This window comes from Cygnus atratus, chromosome 10 (genome assembly GCF_013377495.2).
Source record: "Cygnus atratus isolate AKBS03 ecotype Queensland, Australia chromosome 10, CAtr_DNAZoo_HiC_assembly, whole genome shotgun sequence".
NCBI lineage: Eukaryota > Metazoa > Chordata > Aves > Anseriformes > Anatidae > Cygnus > Cygnus atratus.
In genome coordinates, this window is record NC_066371.1 from 21,728,843 (window position 1) to 21,741,844 (window position 13,002).

Below are 13,002 nucleotides of genomic sequence, written 5' to 3' on the forward strand. Positions count from 1 at the left end.
GACACAGACACTTAGACAAATAAGTGATTATGGGACCGAATGAAAGTAAGTCTTAGATATAAATCTTTAAAACAAGATCTATGCTTAAGCTACTGCCTCATACAGATAATGAAATTGATGTCACCATGAGGTAACAAGACATATCATTTCCCTTTATCAGTATTACAACTATTCCATACCATGAAATATGCAGACTGGAATATCCCAAACCTTAGTCATAGAACCAAGACTATCTTACTACCTGCTTGCCCAATACCAGTGGAGACAGCACTTTTTTTTTCTGTTAGTAGCACTGAAGGCTGTCTCAGGCAAACTTGTTAACTTCTAATCAAGTTTTACTTACTTACACTGACAAAACCAAGAAGAAAATGCCATCAGCTCTCAAAGACCTCTTCCAAAATTTGAAGAATCAATTCGAGGCATATACAATTAGTATTAAGTAGATGGCTGAAAGGAAGATCGCAGTCTAAAGACGCTTAATGTCATCTTCAAAAAACTAATCTGAACCCTGACACATTTCTTCTGCAGGGGAAAGGTTGCACTTGAAGGAGCATTATCTACTTTGTGTCAGTTCTCTATGAGGACACCACTTCAGTAGGTCATGCTCAAACATGCCTACTTTGCACAGAGACACTTTGGAGGACATTAAAGATAAGAGTCTGAAGTCAATTGCAAGAAGTCACAGTTCTACCCACGCTCCAAGGTGGCAGGATGCATATTAACTCCAATGAGGATGCTGTCAAAACACATTACCCCAGGATTTTGCCTAAACTAATCAGTTCCAAAGGACCAAATTAAACAGATGAATTTAAACACGACTCATTTATTCGGTTTTATTTCTACGCTAGCAGGTCTAACTGCATTCCAACTGGAAATGTCCATGGGATAGTATGTGGTAAATTTACTTCCTAAATGGATTATCCTATGAGAACAATCGCATACCATATCTCTGGAAAATTTCACTGATTTAATAAATTAATAAATAGAAAATGTAAAAACTAAAAGATTGCCATTAAATTCCCTGATTTTAATGAATTTGCTGAAGTAGAAAAGAGTTCTGAATGAAAAAAAAAAAGAGAGCGAAAACTAAATATTATTACAAAATATTTCACAATAACAGAATCTAATGTGAGGAAAACTATGAGCCACAGGGTTAACACAAAATCCTAAGGTTATTAATTATTGCTAATTATTAATTAATTAATAATTAATTAATTTTATTTTGAACTACCATAATGCTTCTCAAGCACCTCACATTACCACCATTAGGGGGACAAACTATTTTATAGGAGGGCACTTGCACTCAGTTCAAGTTAAGATTAGAAAGAAAAATCATAAGACATTTATAATAACAAGATAGAGGAACAGTCACAGACTGGATGTGTGCATGCTTTAGCCACTGTTAGACTCTTTATGGGCATCGCTATAGCAATAGAAGAGCATCTTCTCAGTGGGTTACAGAATGGATTTCCTCCACAGGTCAAGTAGTAGATTCTTTCGAACAGGAATTGCGCTGGCACTGTGTGGTGTCTTTTCATGTTTTTTAACACTACTTTCTGCACAGTTGTGATCATTCCATTTTCTCCATCATGGATAAGATAGAAGCATAGACCTGTATGAATTTCAGTTATGAATTTCTACTGATTTTACAAAAAATAAAAAAAATGCAAAATAAAAAATTAAAAAAATCAATGTGACTCATTATAGTTAGCCTGTTTGTCTTTACATTCAAAGAGGATGGCTTTTTGAACAAGAGTGGAAAAGATGGAGAACTAATAGACAAATAATAACCCACTTACTGTAAACACTGTAATATCCTGCCTCTTTGGGGAAGCTCCTAAGATTTTATTAGTTTATTTTCTTATCAATGAACAGCCTTAAATTTCCTACCTTTCAACTGTATTCCATAAAAGAATGCAAAAGTTAAACAAGATGATATATGCAATCCTGAAAGTGTCCCCTGTAATGAGGTGTTGGGGATTAGAAGTGTCATGGGATAAGAACTGTAAATGAATGATGTCATCTTTCTAATTTGGTGCTGAAATATAAATAAACCACTTCTAATGTTTCCTCCTTTTGGATGCCAGATTGCAGTAAAATCTGCACAAAGAAACTGTTAATGCTGCAGTAGGGTTCCCTTAGTCGTCCTGTTCTGGAAGCAAAATGTATAAGAAATAGGAAATTAGGATTTGCTTTCAACTGATATGATCATCAAACCATCCAAACATTTACATAACATTTTATTGCCGTTCATTCCTTAAAATTATACTAAATATTTTTAATAGCTTTTTCTTTTTATTAGTTAGTGCTTCACAATGACAACTAATAGGATTTTGAGTTTCTGCTCTCTTCAATTTAGCTGCTGTCAAAGAGAGATGTTCACTTCAACAGTGAACTCTGTTTTCCAGATATGCTTAGCTTTCACTTTAGCAGTACAAAACATGATATGATTCAAACTTTTAAAAGCAAGACTTTTAAGGATAAGCAGAATGATTTCTGGAGGAGGAACAAAACTAAAGCCATCCAGAAAATTAAACAGAGGAAAAATACAATCCTTTTCAGCTCCTTCTAAACAAAATTCTGAAATGTTACTTCCATACACTTCCCTTGCTAACTCTTTTAATTCTTAGTAGGCATTGAAATGCCGTGTATATTATTATTTGAGGAAGAAATTAATTAACCACACTGGAACTCATTCAAGACACCAGGGCTTTACACACCCCCACACACATACAAGCACACACACCAACACATAGAAAAGGATTTTATTGACCATGTTTTAGGACATTGGCTTATCAGACAAACAGTAACTGCCCCTGCTCAGGGTCCCATATCAACACATTTGAATATCATTCCAGTACTGACTTGGGGGAAAAGTACCACCTACTGACTTGGCAATGCCATAATCTCCTGCACCATCTTCAGCATGCCTGAAAATTTCCCGTTCGGAAATATATGAGACATTTTCTTATATTACTTTCAAAAGCACTGCAGATTCCTAAATAAGGCTTTTTAGGATGATCTGGAAACCCAGTCCTGGAACATGCAATTCATGAAAATTTGAATGATGCTGGCGCATACATTTAAACTGTGCTGTCTCTAATCTGCATCATCTACTACTTTGCAAGAATAACCCCAAATCGAAAATAGTTCTTTTATATAGTTCAAAATTTTACTCACATTTTTCTCTCAAAATCTAATCCCAACAAGTAGTTATTACAGAGCTTGAAAACTATTTTTTTCTTTTTTTTTTTTTAATTGAAGTTTGAAATCAAATTAGAGGGCTGACAGCAACCCCTTCCTGGCGGTCTGGATAGCCCCTTGCTCAGAATTTAATACTTTTTAGGTGAAAACCACCCTCAATTCAAAGGCGGTGTAAAGAGTAGGCATCTTCCTGATGTATATGTTAAGATACTCATGTTTTTTCCACAGTTTTTTCATGAGCTTGCTCAGAATCAATTTTTGTTTTCAGTTTATTAGGTAACAGTGTTCACTACGGGATGAATAGCATCAGTGGCTTAGGGAGGAATTAGCTTTTAAGTTGTCTGCTGCATCCACTACTACATAGCAGACATTCTCAAATAGTTAAACATTTCTGCCTTTGCAGTGGTCAAAAATATATCTGCTTCCCAATCAGGCTGTTATACTACATCATCAGAGTATACTCAGATACTAACATGGATATTTGCAATGGATAATTACTGAATCTCTTCTGTTTAGTTAAGAACCTCCTAATTCACAGTCTAGTGTAACTTCGTCAAGCCCCTAATGGACTCTTCAGTGCAACATTTAAAAGCATCAAGCACAAGCAGCTAGAAGAGCAGCTGCGTTAGCCTGTTTCTGTGTAAAGTACGATTCCTGTGTGCTTCCACCCCAAAATCTCCATCCAGCTCCTGATTAAGAAATGCTGTCAGTCCCATATATAATAGGAAAGACCTAGAAGGAAAAAAAAAAAAAAAAAAAAAAAAGGAAGAAAAAGAAAAAAAGCAGCCATGGCACATTCTTTTTCCCAATGATGAGACCAAGTCTGTCCTGTGTACACTTAACAGGAGGTCATCCAAAACAAAGTTACGTCACTCTTGAGGAAAATATATATACTTTTTTCAAGTTGAACAAATTAAATATTCTTTTATTTCTTCCTGTTGTGTTCTCACTGGTATATTACAGCTGAAACAGAAGTTACGGGTTTGATGAAGATGTATCTGGAGAGCTACCCTAGCCTGCATGAGGCTTATAAATTAGGCCTTTAAACCTAAAATATTGTGAAATCTCCATATGCACCACTAATTAAAATTATGGAATATTCTGTGAAGAAATCATTCTTACAATTTCAATTACAAATCCATTGACTCACATCAGACTACAGGTAACAATACTATACAGCTTGCTGAAACTTCTCTCTATCAACTGCTGTGTCAAATAGAATTCTGGAGAATATGCATTTGCAAAATTTTGGTGACCTATACATAGCACCATTGTTTGTTTCCATTTATGATAACCATTGATCTTTTTTTCTATAGTATTCTTCTTTTTCTAATATGATTGCCTTGTGTATATCGGATCTAACCAAGTCAGCATAAGATCACATCTACTGATTTCCTACAGTGGAGGTCATTCTTTACCAGTAATATTTCTAGAGACAAACATGAACCAAGATGCTACTATCTTTCAAAGACATGATGAAATCCTAAATAAATGTTGAGTCAGAACTTCATTACACACCACATCTTCTTTCATACTCATTGTCATCTTTTCTCCAAAATATAGCAGATTGATTTTTTTTGCAATCTACCTTGAAGACATGGACTACTTTAAACAAAGGGAGAGAATAAATTTCAAGTTCAGCAGCATAGATAGCAATGACCTGTTGGAAGTCATGGGCTTTTATTTTGAAAAATTACATTTCCTTCTCAGTGACTTCAGCAATCATCTTCTGTGACCACAATACAGAGATATGCACTCAATTAGTCCTATTGTCCAGTGTATTATTGCTTTAGTTTTAGATATATGTTTTTATGTGTGCCGATGTATATAAATATACACACACATATATGAATTTATGTACATATGACCAATTCCTTTATCCAGGAAAGACAGCAAAGCCTTTAGACCCACAAATGCTTAGGGAATTTCTTGATTTTTACTTATTCTGGCAAAATGAAACCAGTTTCACTAGTGGCTGTAAGAATGATGAGCTGCAGCATAGGCCAGATTTTCTGAAATTAGAAGTGGGTGTGTCACTCAGAGGAGCCCAGAAAGGTATAAGTGATCCATTTGACTTGCAAAGGAGATGGGGTCTCAGTGGTCTCAGGTATTTTCTCAAGGCTGAGGTTTCCAAACCTCTCTCCTATTTCATTCCTTTTTAACTCTGCCAGTGGAAGTGCATTGTATTCTAACTCAGACACTGGCAGAAGAATCCTAAATTCTATTCTTAGCATGAATCTGAAACAATTTAGTTTCAATTTAGCATACCAGGATGAATTTGCAAACTCTAACAGTAACTCTAACATCTCCTTTATGGAACACATTTGATACAAAAATAATTAAAAGATGAGGAACATGAAGCTCTGTTACTTTTGCCTGTCACTTTTCAGTGTATGTTTCAACTTGGTTTTGGGTTCTTACCTCAATTAGATAAGCTACAAATTTTAATCTCCTGTTTTGATCATTCATCATATGCTGAAAAGCTGTATCTCTGGCAGCAAAATTATCATACCCAGTTGTTTATGTTTTGTTTGTTTTCGAAAATGTCTGGTGAACACCAGGCCCACACCTGAGATGGAACAAGTTTTAATTTGGCTTTATCTTAGGAAAGAAAAAAAAAAGTAAACTTGTAAAATGCAACAATTCATTAACTGCATCTCTTACAGACTCTCTATAGCCTTATTAGTTTTATCCTGAAAAATTTCCACTTTTTTTTTGCTTTAAATTTATTGACTGCATTCAATAAATGCTACATCCATTTTGAAATAAAGGAAAGATAGAGGAATTAAAAGTTGCTTAAAGCTAGGTGAACAGGTATATTAACCCTTAGGGCTTGAAACAGTTGTCTTTGATCATTCAGTATCACTATTTGCTAAGCTGTCAAGGTCATGAATGGTATGTGTAACTGAATTTTTAACTCACTTACCAAGGAATTTATGATCAAGATCTGTAAGAAAACTGACAGATATTTCTTGTCCTTCTAAAATTCTGTAGAGTTTAAGTAAGGATCTACAGAAGTGAAATGAAAGTCTTTGATTGACTAGTAACAGACTCAATAGCTTAACAACAATCTGTAACTGTAAAACTATAATATTAAAACTGTCTTTTAAAAAATATTTTAGCAAGGTGGCAATAGGCAGCTATGCTTTGATCTGTCATCTGGATCAAGTTAACAATGAAACTCATGAATGAGGTTCAAATGAGGAAAAATAGAAGATTTGTTGCTCTGGGATATAGGTGTAATGCCATTCAACAGCTATTACTTTCCTTTGGATTTTCTTCTCAATCCCTCTTCACTAAAAGGAATTTGAAACATTTCTAGAATATTCCCTTTCAATACGTTAGGATTTTTACCTGTACAATATGGGAAGAAGGTACATATAAGACCTGCAAGCTATACTGGAGAGGTCCTGGAGTGTAATAAAAGCATGAAATTTAAAATCTAGAGACTCACCTTCTAGCTTAGAATCTGCAATGGCCTCTTGTTTAGCATCTTCAACATCACAGAACCTATATGTCCTGCAATCTCACTATTTGAAAATAATACTTCCACAAAATACTTTGACATCTTCATGTGGCAGATGTTTAGTTCTATTTTTCCTGATTTTTTACAAATAAATTATTTAATTTGAGCTTTTTTTTTTTTCCTAACACAGCATTTCAGAAAATACTAATATAATCTTAAAAACAAACAAACAAAAAACACCTTGAAATCCAGAAGGTAAGAATCTAAAAAGCTGTGTACATAAGACTATATAGTTCATCAAGTTTATCCAGTAGTTACATAAACCTAGTGGAATTCATTTGGATTGCACGAAAGCATGTGCAACTGCAATTGTTTTTTTCAGTTTGAATCCAGTGCTTCGGGCCTGAATTCTGTTAGCTGAGGGTTAACAAAATGTTTGCTAAATGATCCAGTTCTGTATTTATTCTCTCCAAATAAAATTAATTTTCATGTCAGAACAGTATTTTTGCACATTCTTTGAAATCTGTTATTTGAAGACAAGTGATGGATTTCTAATTATTCCTACTGCTGCACAGCACCGAGATTGTTAACAGCCATAGAATACAATTTGTAGCTGTTTTGTTATTTGATATCTTACCTATACTTAAATATTGGACAACAAATGCTGTACTTGGCCTCAAATACCTTTAAAGTTCACCACATCACATTTGTCACTCAGTTTGTTTAAGCACTCTCAGTTTGCATGAAATGAAGACTTTACAAAAACAGTATATATATTTCATTAAATAATAAAAAATATTCTAAAAGTGGATTGATATGTTTATGTAACAGAAGAAGACAGTCTTGAAAAGTAGCTACAAAGGGCTTTTCAGAAGTGATTGCTGTGTTTCGAAGTAACCATCATGATGACTTCTAAGAACCATGAAGTCATAAGTTGCATCAAAGAACAATGAAACCATCATAGACCACATTGAAAATTAGAAGTATATGCCATGTAAGCCTGTATTTCTAAAGCCTAATGACTTTTCTTTTGATTATTATTTTACTCTTCAGCAACTTTCCATTTGTATCATCTCTGTTGTCTCATTACTTCACATATTTTTCTGAGATCAAAAAAAAAATTCAAATTCCAACTTTGGAGCCTTTAAAAAACATGCTCAACATCACTGTCATTTCAATCCACCCTCTCTGAGCATCTTGGACATAGTAGGGATACATGCATTCTGCATAAGTGATTTGATACTAAATCAAATCGTAAGCCTAATTTGATAACTAGAAAGAAGATTTAAGAGAGATTCCATTGCAAAGTTTCAGTCCAAACTTCTTTTGCTTAACCTCCTTGATATGTGCAAGCTGGTTCACTAGTTACATAGCTGACGCAATAAAATAAAATAAAATAAAAATAAAATAAAATAAACCCAATATCATTATTTTAAAAGAGCCAAACCTTGAGACCGTGCTCAATTCTTTTTAATGGTAGCACATTTCTTGAATTAACACAATTCAATGAGACAAACCATTAAAATATATCATCCAACTATGGTTTTGACAGACGGACTTGTGACCTTTTTCCACAAGTTAAAAGATCTGTTAATTGGCCATTGCTCTGAAGGACTTCTTGCCAATTCTACAGCTACATAAAAAGATGGACTTCAATTTGTGTTAAGTATTCAAGCTCTGGAATACTTCATGCTAATTATTCAGACTACTTCTAACAGTATAACTCTAGCACCATAATGTTAATCACATGCAAAATAAATTACACTGTCTTAATAATTACAAATATATGACAATATTCAAGGTTGGTTTTGTTTCGGTGGTGGTGGTTTTCTTTGCTTATGCAGTGAGTTTTTATATACTAAATTATGAATATGTTTGCAAGCACACACCAGTAACTAAAAGATAATGAGAACATAACAGTATGGTAACTAAGAACTCCAGATGTTAAAAAAACTATCATAATCATAACCATATGAGTATTAGAATGCATCACTGTGGATTAGAGCTATGTTTTACTGAGTGTTTTAATTATGCATTTTCTTTTTATAACATCCCTGTAATATAATCTATCCTCATATTCCTACTCTTAGCTCTATTTGGACAAGGGTTTTGCTGCTTTGTTTCCCCCCTCAGTTTTAGAACACAATTAATTTTTTCCCCTATTAAAATTCCAAACGGGCTAATAAGCATGTGTGGTGTTTTTTTTCGTGATATAGTGTGTGGAAAGGGAGGGATAGAATGCATGCAGGTTAAAAGTATGCATGACAGTGTACTGTAGAAAAGTTTGGCTACTTACTTAACTCTTCTCCTTTCCCTTTTTTTTTTTTTTTAACCTCATTAATGCTACAACCATTGCATATGAAGTAAAGAACAGTGATGTTTTTATGCTAGAAAAGATCTTTTTTTTCTTCCTTTTCCCATCTATATCTAGTCATATAGTAAATCTAATTCATGTGATGTTTAACATGAAAATCTTACAATTCTTATCACTTGTGACATGCATGTAAACAAAACACTTTTTCTCACTCCCTGTCTGCCTTTAGGCCCTGTTTGTCTCCAGTCACAGTATAAAGAATAGTTTCAGAAGCAGTACCAAAAAGTTTCCAAGTTTTCAGGAAATCCAACCACTTCCTCCTAGGTGAAATACAATGTTGGTCAAATTAGATGCTCTGACTCCTGTGAGGCAATATTACCAGAGATAAAAATGTTGTTAAATATTTCGTTTGTAATGAAGCAAAAAATACAGGAAGACTAGAAACAGTCAAAAACAATTGTTTTTTTCCAAAAAGTGACACCAAATAAGTTTGGCAGATTATCTACTTTAATTATTTTTCTGAAGGTATCTTAAGGGATGTCATAAAACAGAAGTAAACCAATGTGATACAGAAAGAACACTGGAGAAAGCGTTAGACTAAATGAAGCCTGAGTGGCATAGAAGAAATAAATGGTCATGAAAAAGACAAAAAGCAAAGAATCCCTTATCTTTATCTGCCTGGAAGCAAACACGATGAAAACAACCTATCTATTTAAAGCTGAGAGAAATAATAAGTGTAAAGCAGTTTCCAATATAGATCTTGGCAAAGACTTTGATCTGATAATTTGTTGTTGAATGTGAGCATAAAAGTTCTACATATATTTCATTTTTTTTGATTAGAGTACTATTTAACTGATATTAACAACAATTAGACCTACTGCTTTGCAAGATTACAGGATTTATCTTATCCTGAAAGATAAGAAGTCAGAGCACATAAGTCTCCCTCTTCATGAGCTGAAGGATAGTAGCCTTCTCACAAACAGCAGCGGGGATATTAGATGCTTGGCACACAGAACAGGCGTAAGCAGATGCTTATATGATGTACTAAGACCAAATTTCTGCTTTCTTCACACTTGTAATTGAAGTTATGTTGATTTGAACATGGTTCTCCTGACTTCTCTGTAGTGGTCCCTGCATTTAGAGTTTGTGTTTTTCAAGCCTTTTTAAGTTTTGTGAATTAAAAGTATGGCTTGAAGCACAGGAAATATCTTGTAATAATACAGCATACTAAGTAACGTGTAGGCTAGAGTCATGCTAAAAGTATTTGTCAGAGACCTACTACTAAACCTGGTAATTACATAAAAGTATGTAAGAACACAGACACAAAGAAGTGGGTTAAAAAGCATAATTAAGGCTCTGAAATAGCAGCTGCCTGAGGACATCCCACGCCAGGTCCCAGTAAATGCAGAAGAACAACATAAGAAGGTAGGGTTCTCTGGCTGGAGGGATTTTTTGTTTGGTTGGTTTTGGTGTTGTTGTTTTAGAACAGGAAATAACCCATTGAAAACATACTTGCCCAGAGAGATTTTGGAGTCTCCTTTGGAGACATTCAAAAACCGCCTGGACGCAATCCTGTGCAACATGCTTGGCAGGGGGGTTGGACTACATGATCTCCAGAGATCCTTTCCAACCTCAACCATTCTGGATTCTGTGATACTTCCCTATAGTGATTATTTAACACCAGACGTCAATCAGAAATTTCAGTAACAAAGCAGGACCTTTGAAACTGCAACTGTATGGTTAGTAGCACTAATTGTCTTCAAGGTCTGAATAGTTCATTTCAGTTGTAATTTTTGCAATTTCATTACCAAGTCCAGCTTTCTCATTTGTACATTTGTATCATATACAAAAACTAGTTGAAATTACTACATTTCTTCCATTGTATGCAATAAAAAATAAATAAAAAATTCAACACATTGATATAATTGTACATTATTAAAAGTCAGAGATTAATAGACATTTTGCCATATTGAGAATCGGGAAAAAAAAAATCTGATTTTCCTAATATGAAAATTCGATATAAAAAATATTTGAATATTTGCTCTTACCTGTCAAAATGAAACAACTTGCATAGCATAAAACTACTACAACTAAAGATCTCAGACTACTCTGCTGTTCACAGTGAGGTGCAGACAAAGCTTGGCAAAGACCAATATTATGACAGTAAACAGAAGAGGGAAACAAAGGCTCAGTGGTCAAATATGTCTGTAGTACCCACATGAATGGCTTCAAACACAAATCCTATGTTTCTGTGAAGTAACATTAGACTCAACAGTACAACAAATCTGCCTCTGAAGAGCTGTGTATTTAATAACAATTATAGAATCATAGAATGGCTTGGGTTGGAAGGGGTCTTAAAGATCATCTAACTCCAACCCTCTGCCATAGGCAGGGATGCCACCCACTAGATCAGGTTGCCAAGAGCCTCATCTAACCTGGTCTGGAACACCTCCAAGGATGGGGCATCCACAAGTTTTTTTTGGCAACCTGTTCCAGTGCCTCACCAACCTTACAGTGAAGAATTTCATCCTAATGTCTGATCTAAATCTATCCTCTGTTAGTTTAAGACCATTCCCCCTTGTCCTATCATTATCTACCTGAGTAAAGAGTCCTTCTCCACCCTTTTTATAAGACCCCTTTAAGCACTGAAAGGCCCCAATGAGGTCTCCCCAGAGCCTTCTCTTCTCCAGGCTGAACAGCCCCAGTTCTCTCAGCCCTTCTTCATAGGAGAGGTGCTCCAGCTCTCTGATCATCTTTGTGGCCTGCCTCTGGACTTGCTCCAACAGGTCCGTATCTTTCTTGTAAGGGAGACCCCAGACCTGGATGCAGTATTCCAGGTGGGGTCTCACAAGGGCAGAGTATAGGGGGACAATCACCTCCCTTGACCTGCTGGTCACACCTCTTCTGACCCAGGATGCAGTTGGGGTCTTCTGGGCTGCAAGCGTGCACTGCTGACTCCTGTCGAGCCTTTCATCCAACAGAACCCCCCAAAATAATAATAATAGTAGCAGCAGCAAAAAAAGTAGTAGTGGTAATAAAAGTAGTATTCTGCACTCCTAAAGCATTTCCACCTGTGACATTCAGAAATTAAAAAACAAACAAACAACAACAAAAAAAAAACAGTCTGACATCAGAAACAGAAGCAATAGTGATTGGAACTGACTCAAAACCTGAACAGTGCCACAGATCAGGAGGTCTACAGATGGTGACGTCTACAGACACTGTAAGAAACCATTGCAAGACTTGTTTGTTCCCAAAGTTGTTAAACATTAGAGGGCTTAAATATTTTGAGCAGCCAGAATAATCACAATTGCAACATCTAATCCTATTCTTTTTTCTTACAATGTACTATAAAAACAATTTTAATACTATAAAATACACAATGCAACACATCACTCTAAATTGCTCTAACAGGGTAATGTAACTTGGAGAATTTGGTTATTCTTGAGTGCTTGATGTCACCACCACAATATCACATTAGCACTATTTCTAATGTACTTAACCAGAACAGTATATGTAATGCAACATGCTGCTTTCAATTCCATTTTTCTCTTTTGCTGTTGAAAGCTTTCTTTGAAATATTTGCATGTTAATTAGTAAGAAATACTTCGATGTATTGCATGCATGAGGAAATATTGCTAGTGGTTAATTTGTTGAGAAACTGTGGTTACACGGATTTTTAAAATTCCTTGATTGTTTCTCACCGTTTTTGTTTCATTAGCAATACGTTCATGTGATGAAATATAGAGTAGTGAACTAATAGACTAGAGAACACTGCCAAACACCAGCTTTGCCTCTGGCCAGAATATTCTGTACACCTGCAGTCTTGAAAATGCTGGAATGGATTCTAATTTCATGTTTTGAGAAGAAAAATAAAATGCTCTCAAGGAGTTAGAAGACCTTGCATTTTGGCAAACTCCACTTAAATTTTTGGCTCTATATCCCAAAACTGAAAAGAGGCAACTGGGAAATTTCCTTGCAGCATCCAAGTTCAGAATGAATCAGTAACATAGCAGCA

General features: G+C 35.1%; 1 protein-coding gene across 1 annotated transcript in view; it reads right to left on the minus strand.

Annotated features, from left to right (window-relative positions):
• The window catches only part of ERC2 (ELKS/RAB6-interacting/CAST family member 2), a 519,869-nt gene that overhangs the window by 130,571 nt on the left and 376,296 nt on the right, over nt 1–13,002 (minus strand). The window lies entirely within an intron of this gene.